General features: G+C 45.6%; 1 pseudogene across 1 annotated transcript; it reads left to right on the top strand.

Annotated features, from left to right (window-relative positions):
* The first annotated feature begins 4096 nt into the window (after positions 1 to 4096).
* LOC123778719 (immunoglobulin heavy variable 3-23 pseudogene) lies at positions 4097 to 4687 on the top strand (annotated as a pseudogene). The gene is made up of 2 exons (XR_015721712.1): positions 4097 to 4195; positions 4299 to 4687. The product of XR_015721712.1 is annotated as an immunoglobulin heavy variable 3-23 pseudogene (transcript).
* Positions 4688 to 8060: the final 3373 nt, after the last annotated feature.

The following is an 8060-nucleotide window of genomic DNA, read 5'->3' as shown; positions in this document are numbered from 1 at the left end:
CTGAGCCACCCAGACGCCCCAAAATCAACATTTCTAAAAACAAGTATTTAGATCCCCCAAATCCCCTTCTTGCCTCAGCTCAGCAGATGGCTGCCAGGCTATTCTCATCCCAGTCAATGTTGAGATTTACTCTCTGGGGAGGTCTCTGAACTGCAGGATACCAGGCATATGTCCTAAGCTCTAGTCCTTAGACCCTAACCCTAACCCCTAAATCTAACCCTAACCTAACACAAACAGTAACCATAAACATTACATGATGAGGGAATTGAGTAAATAAATGAATAAATACGAATTCCCATGTGTGAAATTGAGTTCCATGAATATCTACATAATAGGAAAACCCCCAAAGCTAAATAAAGTCCCTCATCGATGCAAAGGTAGTCCCTCATCGATGCAAAGGTACTCCCCCACATCTACTCCAGGTTAGTTGTTGCCGTGGTGACCATATAAATAATACATTCTCTGAACTCCACACCTTCAAATCAGGCTAGGAAGCAACTTGATTGCAATACCAGAAACTGGAAATGATCCCAATCCTAAACAACTGCTTTAAAAAAATAAAATTCTCCTGTGTTCATTGTCTGGAATGCTGCCAGGAATTAATAGTGATTTTTGCTACACACAGCAAAACGGATGTGTTCTCAAGGATTGATGCTGAGCAAACTAAGCCTTAAAAATAAAAGCACATATATCATAATAAAACATTTATACATCCTAGAAAATTAAAGCTAGTCTACGGTAACAGAGAAAAATCAGTAGTTATGTGGGAACAGGGTGAAGAAGAGAAGACAGGAAGGAGGAATTCTAAGAGAAACAGGAAGATGTAAGAGGAATCTATTTTCTCACGTGACAATGTTGAGTCTAACATCACTGATGACCATATCACGCACTCTGCACGTGTGCAGTGCATCCTGTGTCAAGTACACGCATCACAGCCGTTACAGATTCTCACAGAGATGACTCAGGAGCCAGGCAGACATAGTGACATGTTAGAGACTTGAAAATACACCTGCACAAACCCTGATTCTCTCTGTACTTCAGGAAAAGTCCGGAAACAATCATCCTGTCCCCATCACAGGACAAGTTCCACATTCCTCATCAGCCTGCCCACTCTGTCCTGCAGGTGGATCAGGGAGGCAGCCGGTCCTGTGGGTGGAGCTCAGGTCCACGTCCTGGGGCTCATATTCACCCCAGAGCTGCTCTTGGACACCCCACAATCCCTCTGAACTTCTGGGAATAGGTTCATATCTCTTTATGCAGTAACACGACACCTAGGCCCCAAGATTTGTGTGAATATGTAAAAACTATGTATCACACCGAGCCCAAGTGTGTATTCTGCAAAGTCATATAATCAAAATCCGAGTTTCGCAAATGTCACTAGCACCAAATCAAAGGCATTCACTTCTGATCTGGTCACTGCCCTCTCTGTCAACATAGGTCCCAAGGTGGCTATAGAGTCAGAGGACATGAAAATAGGGCCCTCCCTCCACTGATTGAACCAGCCCAGCCCCGACCCCAGCAATGGGAAAGAAGCTCCAGCCCCAGCATCCCCAGGTGTTCCCATTCAGTGATCAGGAGAGAACACAGAAAACTCACAATTGACTTTGTGCTTGGCTGAGTTTTCATGGACACTATTTAAAAGGTAATTTATGGTGAAAAAGAGACATTGAGTATGTGAATGAATATGAGTGGGAGAAGCAGTGGATGTGACACAGTTTCCTGACCAGGATTTCTTGTGTTTGCAGGTGTCTGGTGTGAGGAGCAGCTGGTGGAGTCCGGGGGAGATCTGGTGAAAGCTGGGGGTCCCTAAGACTCTCCTGTGCAGCCCCTGGATTCACCCTCAGTAGTTCCTGGATGAACGGGGCCTGGCAGGCTCCAGGGAAGGGGCTGCAGAGGGTCTCATGTATTAGCTATGATGGAAGTAGCACAAGCTGGGGAACCTGGGGACATGAATGTGTAACTGTCTCCAGAGGCAGGAGGACAGGAATGTTCCAGATCAAGCACGCAGGAAGGAAGAGTGAGGGAATTCTTCCTCCCTCTGCATCTCATTCTCTTCAGAACCTTAATGGATTGGATGATGCCCACTTACACAGAGACCATGGATGCAAATACCAGTCTCTTCTGGAAACAGCATTACAGGCACCCACAGAAACAATGTTAATCTGGGCAGCCATGATCCAGTCACGCTGACACAGGGTTAACCATCACTCATCAACCTTGGTAAACCTGGGCATCCATATGCATCTCTGTAAATCACACTCATTCTGAATATAAAGAAAAGAACATGGTCACAACTTCACCTTCTATGATACACATCTCCTGCATGTAACCAAGAACACAAAATCCCTTTACCAAAGTAAAGAAAAACATTGATAATCATATATTACTAGTAGGGGACTTCAACACTCCACTCCCAGCAATGGACAGATCATCTAAGAAGATCAACAAAGAAACAAGAGCTTTGAATGACACACTGGACCAGATGGACCTCACACATATATACACAGCATCCCATCCTAACACAACAGAATACTCATTGTTCGTGAGTGCTCACAGACATTATTCTAGAATAGATCACATCCGGGTCACAAATCAGGTCTCAACAGATACCAAGAGATGCGGACCATTCCCTGCATATTTTCAGACCACGAGGCTTTGAAACTGGAAATCACTGTGAAATCATTCACAAGAGGAAATTTGGAAGTGAAAGAGCACCCTACTAAATAATGAATGGGTGAACAAAAACATTAAAGAAGAATTTATAAAATCGTGGAAACTAAGGGAAAGGATACGCACCTGGTCAAGCCCTATAGGAAACAACAAAGGTGGTCCTCAGGAAAAAGTACACTGCAATACAAACCTCTCTCAAAAATTTAGAAAAATCTCAAATCCACAAGCAAACTTTACACGTAATGGAGCTGGACAAAAAACAGCAAATGAAGTCTAAACCAAGGAGAACAACAGAAATAATAAAGATTCGAGCAGAAATCAATAAGTAGAAACCAGAAGAACAGTAAAGCAGATCCCTGAAACTGCTACATTCTCTGAGCTCCATATCTACATCTGCAGTGAGAAGCAAATTTATTATAATATCAGACACTGGAAAAAATTCTTACCCCAACCAACCACTTAAAAAATAAAATTCTGCTATTTCACTCTAAGGAAAGCTGCCAAACACTAAAATACATGATTCTTGCTACAGACAGCAACATGGCTGAATTCTCAAGTATTTATGCAGAGAAAAAAGTCCTACAAATGAAATTACATACGCTATAATTGCACATTTATAAACTCCTCAAAATTAAAACTAGTTTAAGTAATAGGAGATATAGCCAAGGTATGGAGGGACAGGGTGAGAAAGGGAAGGAGGAGGAGGAATTCCAGGGAAAATACAGGAAATTTTACTGAGAAGTGGATTGCTGACTCTGGATAATGCTGATTGTGACTCCAGTGTTTATCACATGACACATTCTGCATGTGTGCAGTGCATCCTGTGTCCAGTACACTCATCAAAGTAATAAACACAGAGATGACCCAGGAGGAACATATAGATATTGACATGTTAGAAAATCCACCTACATGAACCCTGATTCTCTCCTTACTTTAAGTAACTCTAGAGCAGGTAAAATCATCCTGTCCCCACTACTCGAGGGGTTCAACATGTCTCACAAGGTTGCCCTCTCTGTCCTCGGTGTTCAGGGGCAGGAGTTCGTCCTTGGATGCTGGGGCTCATTCTACCCCTGAATGTGTTCCTGGACACCTCACAAACCCTCTAAAATTCTCAGTGTAGGTTTATGATTCATTATGGGACAACATGACACCTATCCTGCAGGATTTGTGTGAGTATGTACAAATGAAGTCGCACAAGGAGGCTACGTACATACGTGAAAAGTTATATAATGAAGAGTCATATTTTTTTTCAAAAGTGGTCAATACCGCCAAAACAAAGAAAATCACATCTGCTCTGGTTATTGACTGCTATGTCAGCATAGATCCCAAGCTGAATATATAGTCAGAGGTCATGCAAATAGGGCCCTCCCTCTGCTGATTAAAACAGCCCAACCCTGACTCTGTAGCTGGGAGAGGAGCTCCAGCTCCAGGGTTCCAGGTGTTCCAATCAGTATCAGGACAGAACACAGAGAGCTCACCATGGAGTTGGTGCACAGCTGGGTTTTCCTTGTTGCTCTTTTAAAAGGTAACTCATGCTGAACAAGAGACATGGAGTGTGTGAGTGGATCTGAGGGAGACAAACAGCGGGTGTGTGACAGTTTCCTGACCAGGATGTCTTGTGTCTGCAGGTGTCCAGTGTGAGGTGCAACTGGTGGAGTCTGGGGGAGACCTGGTGAAGCCTGGGGGGTCCCTGAGACTCTCCTGTGCAGCCTCTGGATTCACCTTCAGTAGCTACTACATGAGCTGGGTCCGCCAGGCTCCAGGGAAGGGGCTGCAGTGGGTCGCAGGTATTAGCAGTAGTGGTGGTAGCACATACTACGCAGACTCCGTGAAGGGCCGATTCACCATCTCCAGGGACAACGGCAAGAACACGCTGTACCTGCAGATGAACAGCCTGAGAGCCGACGACACGGCCGTGTATTACTGTGCCAAGGACACAGTGAGGGGACATCAGTGTGAGCCCAGACACAAGCCTCACTGTAGAAGGGGATCTGGACCAGCAGGGGGTGCACACTAGTCACCAGTTCTGTCCTTAAGCCCCAGGAGCAGCTGCAGATGGAGGTTGTGGGCAGGTTTCCTGTCAGGTTCTGGGGCTTCCTCTCCACAGAGCAGTTTCCCCCAGGGACCCCCTCTGCACACATGATCCTGTGCTCAACTCTTCACTCTCTGACTTAGAAAATTTTTCTAATGGCAAAACTGCTATAGTAGAAACCACAAAATACAGACTCACTCACATTGTTTAGTCCTGTCCCTAAATACCAATGAATTACAAATATCCTGATGCTCATCAGCTGAACCTTTACAGGAATCCCAGCTGCACTCACTGTGCATCACAGGAGCACCCAGCTCAACGTGCAAACATCCTAGAAGCAGCATTAAGTGCGTGCTGGACATGAGGCTACAGAGGCATCGCCAATGCAAAGCAAGTGCAGAATGTGTCTTGGTGGGGGTCACTGTCATAAACCAAATCACAGCATCAGTGTTAGTGAGAACGTGGGAAAGCAGTAGACACCTTCCTGGTGTTGTGTGGATGTGGGGTCTTCAATCCTCACACACACACACGCACACACACACACACAAACACATTCACGCATGAGTATAAAACCTTTATGACATTACCCTAATTTCTCTGCAGCAAAGTTGGCCCTAAGACAGAAATACAAGCATACAGGAAGACTTCAAGAAGCAGGAAAAATGTGAAATAAACAACCTAACATTACACCTGAAGGAGCTGGAGAAAATACAATGACTGGTGCCTAATATCATGAAGAAATGAAATAGTAAGAATGATTACAGCAGATAGACGATATAAAAACTAAGAACAGAACAGATAAAAAAACCAAGGTCTGGTTCTTTGAGGAAAAAAAAAACAATAAAATTGAGAAATCTCTGCCTAATTGTATCAAAAAAAAATAGAAAAGACCCACATAAATCATATCAGAAATCAATCTGTTTCTCCAGGAAACAAACAGGGTTTCAGAGGGGAGGGGTTGGGGAAACGGGGTACCCGTGTGATGTGTATCAAGGAGGGCACGTGTTGTGATGAGTACTGGGTATTATACACAACTAGTGAATCATTGAGAACTACATCAGAAACTAATGATGTACTCTAGGTAGCTAACTGAACACTAGTTTTTAAAAAGGAATCACAAGAGATAACGTTGTGGGGCGCCTGAGTGGCGCAGTCGTTAAGCGTCTGCCTTCCGTTCAGGGCGTGATCCCGGCGTTCTGGGATCAAGTCCCACATCAGGCTCCTCCGCTGGGAGCCTGCTTCTTCCTCTCCCACTCCCCCTGCTTGTGTTCCCTCTCTTGCTGGCTGTCTCTCTCTGTCAAATAAATAAATAAAATCTTTAAAAAAAAAAAAAGAGATAACGTTGTGAGAGAGAAAAAAAAAAGCTAGAATTATAGAGGAGCATTCCCCCATCCAAATCCTGAAATTATACTCAAAACTCAGTGTTCCAACTGGGGGTGACTGGAGGGGAGGAAGAGCGGATGGGGTAACTGGATGATGGGCATTAAGGAGGCACTTGATGGAATGAGCACTGGGTGTATATGCAACTGATAAATCGCTAATTCTACCTCTGAAACTAATAATACACTATGTAAACTAAATTGAATTTAAATAAAAATTTCTAAAACCTAAAAAAATAAAATAAAATAAATCCATCTGATAGACTCAAACACTTGGAAATTAAGAACCATCCTGATTGAGAATGTTTGGGTCAACAAGGAAATTCCAGACGAACCTGAGTAATTTATGGAAACCGATGAGAACGAAAACACATCGGACCAAAACCTATGGGACACTGCAAGGCGGTCCTGACGGGAAAATACAGAGCCATCCAAGCCTCACTTGAGAGAAGGCAAGGATGATGCCCTGCCCTGGAAGGCGGCTGCAGGTCCCCATCAGGAGAGCCAGGATTCCCTTTCCAGCCGTCTCAGAATGGACTTCTCAGAACGAAATTAGGGTTAGTGCTAGGGCCTATGACCAAGGGAGATCTGATCTGCCGGCTGTGTAAACACAATCCTGGATGCCTGCTTGAGGGCATGGTTTGGGAGGAGTGTCAGGCTCAGGGTTTTCGGCAAGTGGTGTGGTGAAGGGGGGGGTTGATGGGATTGGCTCACGTGGGCATTTAGATATCTTGTGCTCTGAAATCATTCTGCAGGACCCAAATGACAAACTTTCCTTCTGTGTGGCATGCTGATTCCTCAGGTATGGTTCAGGTTTCCCCGTTCCCTGGGCCTTTGGAGATAGGCCACTGGAAAGACCTCTGAGAATACAAGTAGCGTTAGGATTAGGACCTAGGAGCATGGGAGGTCCGATCTACTGGCTTTGTACTTATCATCCTGGGGGCCCGATTTGAGTAGGTGGGTTGTGGTGAATGTCAGGCCCATGGTTTTTGTCCAAGGGTCCCCTGAATGCGGGAGTTCACTGAGATTGACTCAGTGGGACATGGAGATTTCTCCTGCCCTGAATAGCTTCTGGAACCCTGAAGACACGCTTTCTTTCTGTGTGGCATGCTGAGGCCTCATTTATGCCTCATGTTTACCAATTCCTATGTCTTTGGAGCCAGGCTTCTGGGAGTGGACTGCTCAGAACCCAATCTATGATTAGAGTAGGGCCTAGAGGGTGGAAAGTGTGATCGACCGGTGCTGTGGCCCTCCCAGGGGCTGAGTGGAGAGTGGTTCGGGGTGAGTTTCAGTCTGAGTGTTTGGGGTCACGGGTCTGCTGAAAGTGGGGTCCGCTGGGATTGGCTCAGGTTGCCATTCAGATTTCTCCTGCTCTGACTCATTTCTGGAGTCCCACGTTGAAAGATTCCCTCTGTGTGGCAGGGTGAGTCCTCTGGTACTGTTTAGGCTTCTGGAAATTGTTGGGGCTTTAGAGCCATGCATGTCAGAATGGACGTCTCAGAACAGAAATTAGGGTTGAGGTAGGGCCTAGGAGCATGGGATTTCCAATCTGCTGGCTGTGTGGTGAATTTACCGGGGGAGGGGGGCATAATTGATGGCATGGGTTGGAGCGAGTGTCAAGCACTGGGTTTGCGGCTTGGGGGCCAGTGAATGTGGGGAATTGTGGGATTGACTCAAGTAGACATTCAGATTTCTCCTCCTCTGCATCTGTTCTGGAGTCCCATGTGGCATGGTATCCTTCTCCGTGTCAGCCTGAGTCCTTTGGTATTGCTAACTGATGCCCAGTCTCTGGGTTTTAGGGCCAGGACTCTGGCAATAGACATCTCAGAACCCATCTTAGGGGAAAGGTTAGGGCCTAGCACCATGCCTTTGGACTCCAGAAGCTATTCAGAGAGGGAGATATCAACATGTCAAACTGAGTCAATCCCAGCAAACTCCCACATTCAGGGGATCCTTGGACCAAAACCCTGAGCCTGACA

This window comes from Ursus americanus, chromosome 26 (genome assembly GCF_024610735.1).
Source record: "Ursus americanus isolate L20-20 chromosome 26, mUrsAme1.1.p, whole genome shotgun sequence".
NCBI classification, from domain to species: domain Eukaryota; kingdom Metazoa; phylum Chordata; class Mammalia; order Carnivora; family Ursidae; genus Ursus; species Ursus americanus.
Note: the sequence above shows the minus strand (reverse complement) of the source record. Positions and strands in the feature narration are given on the sequence as shown.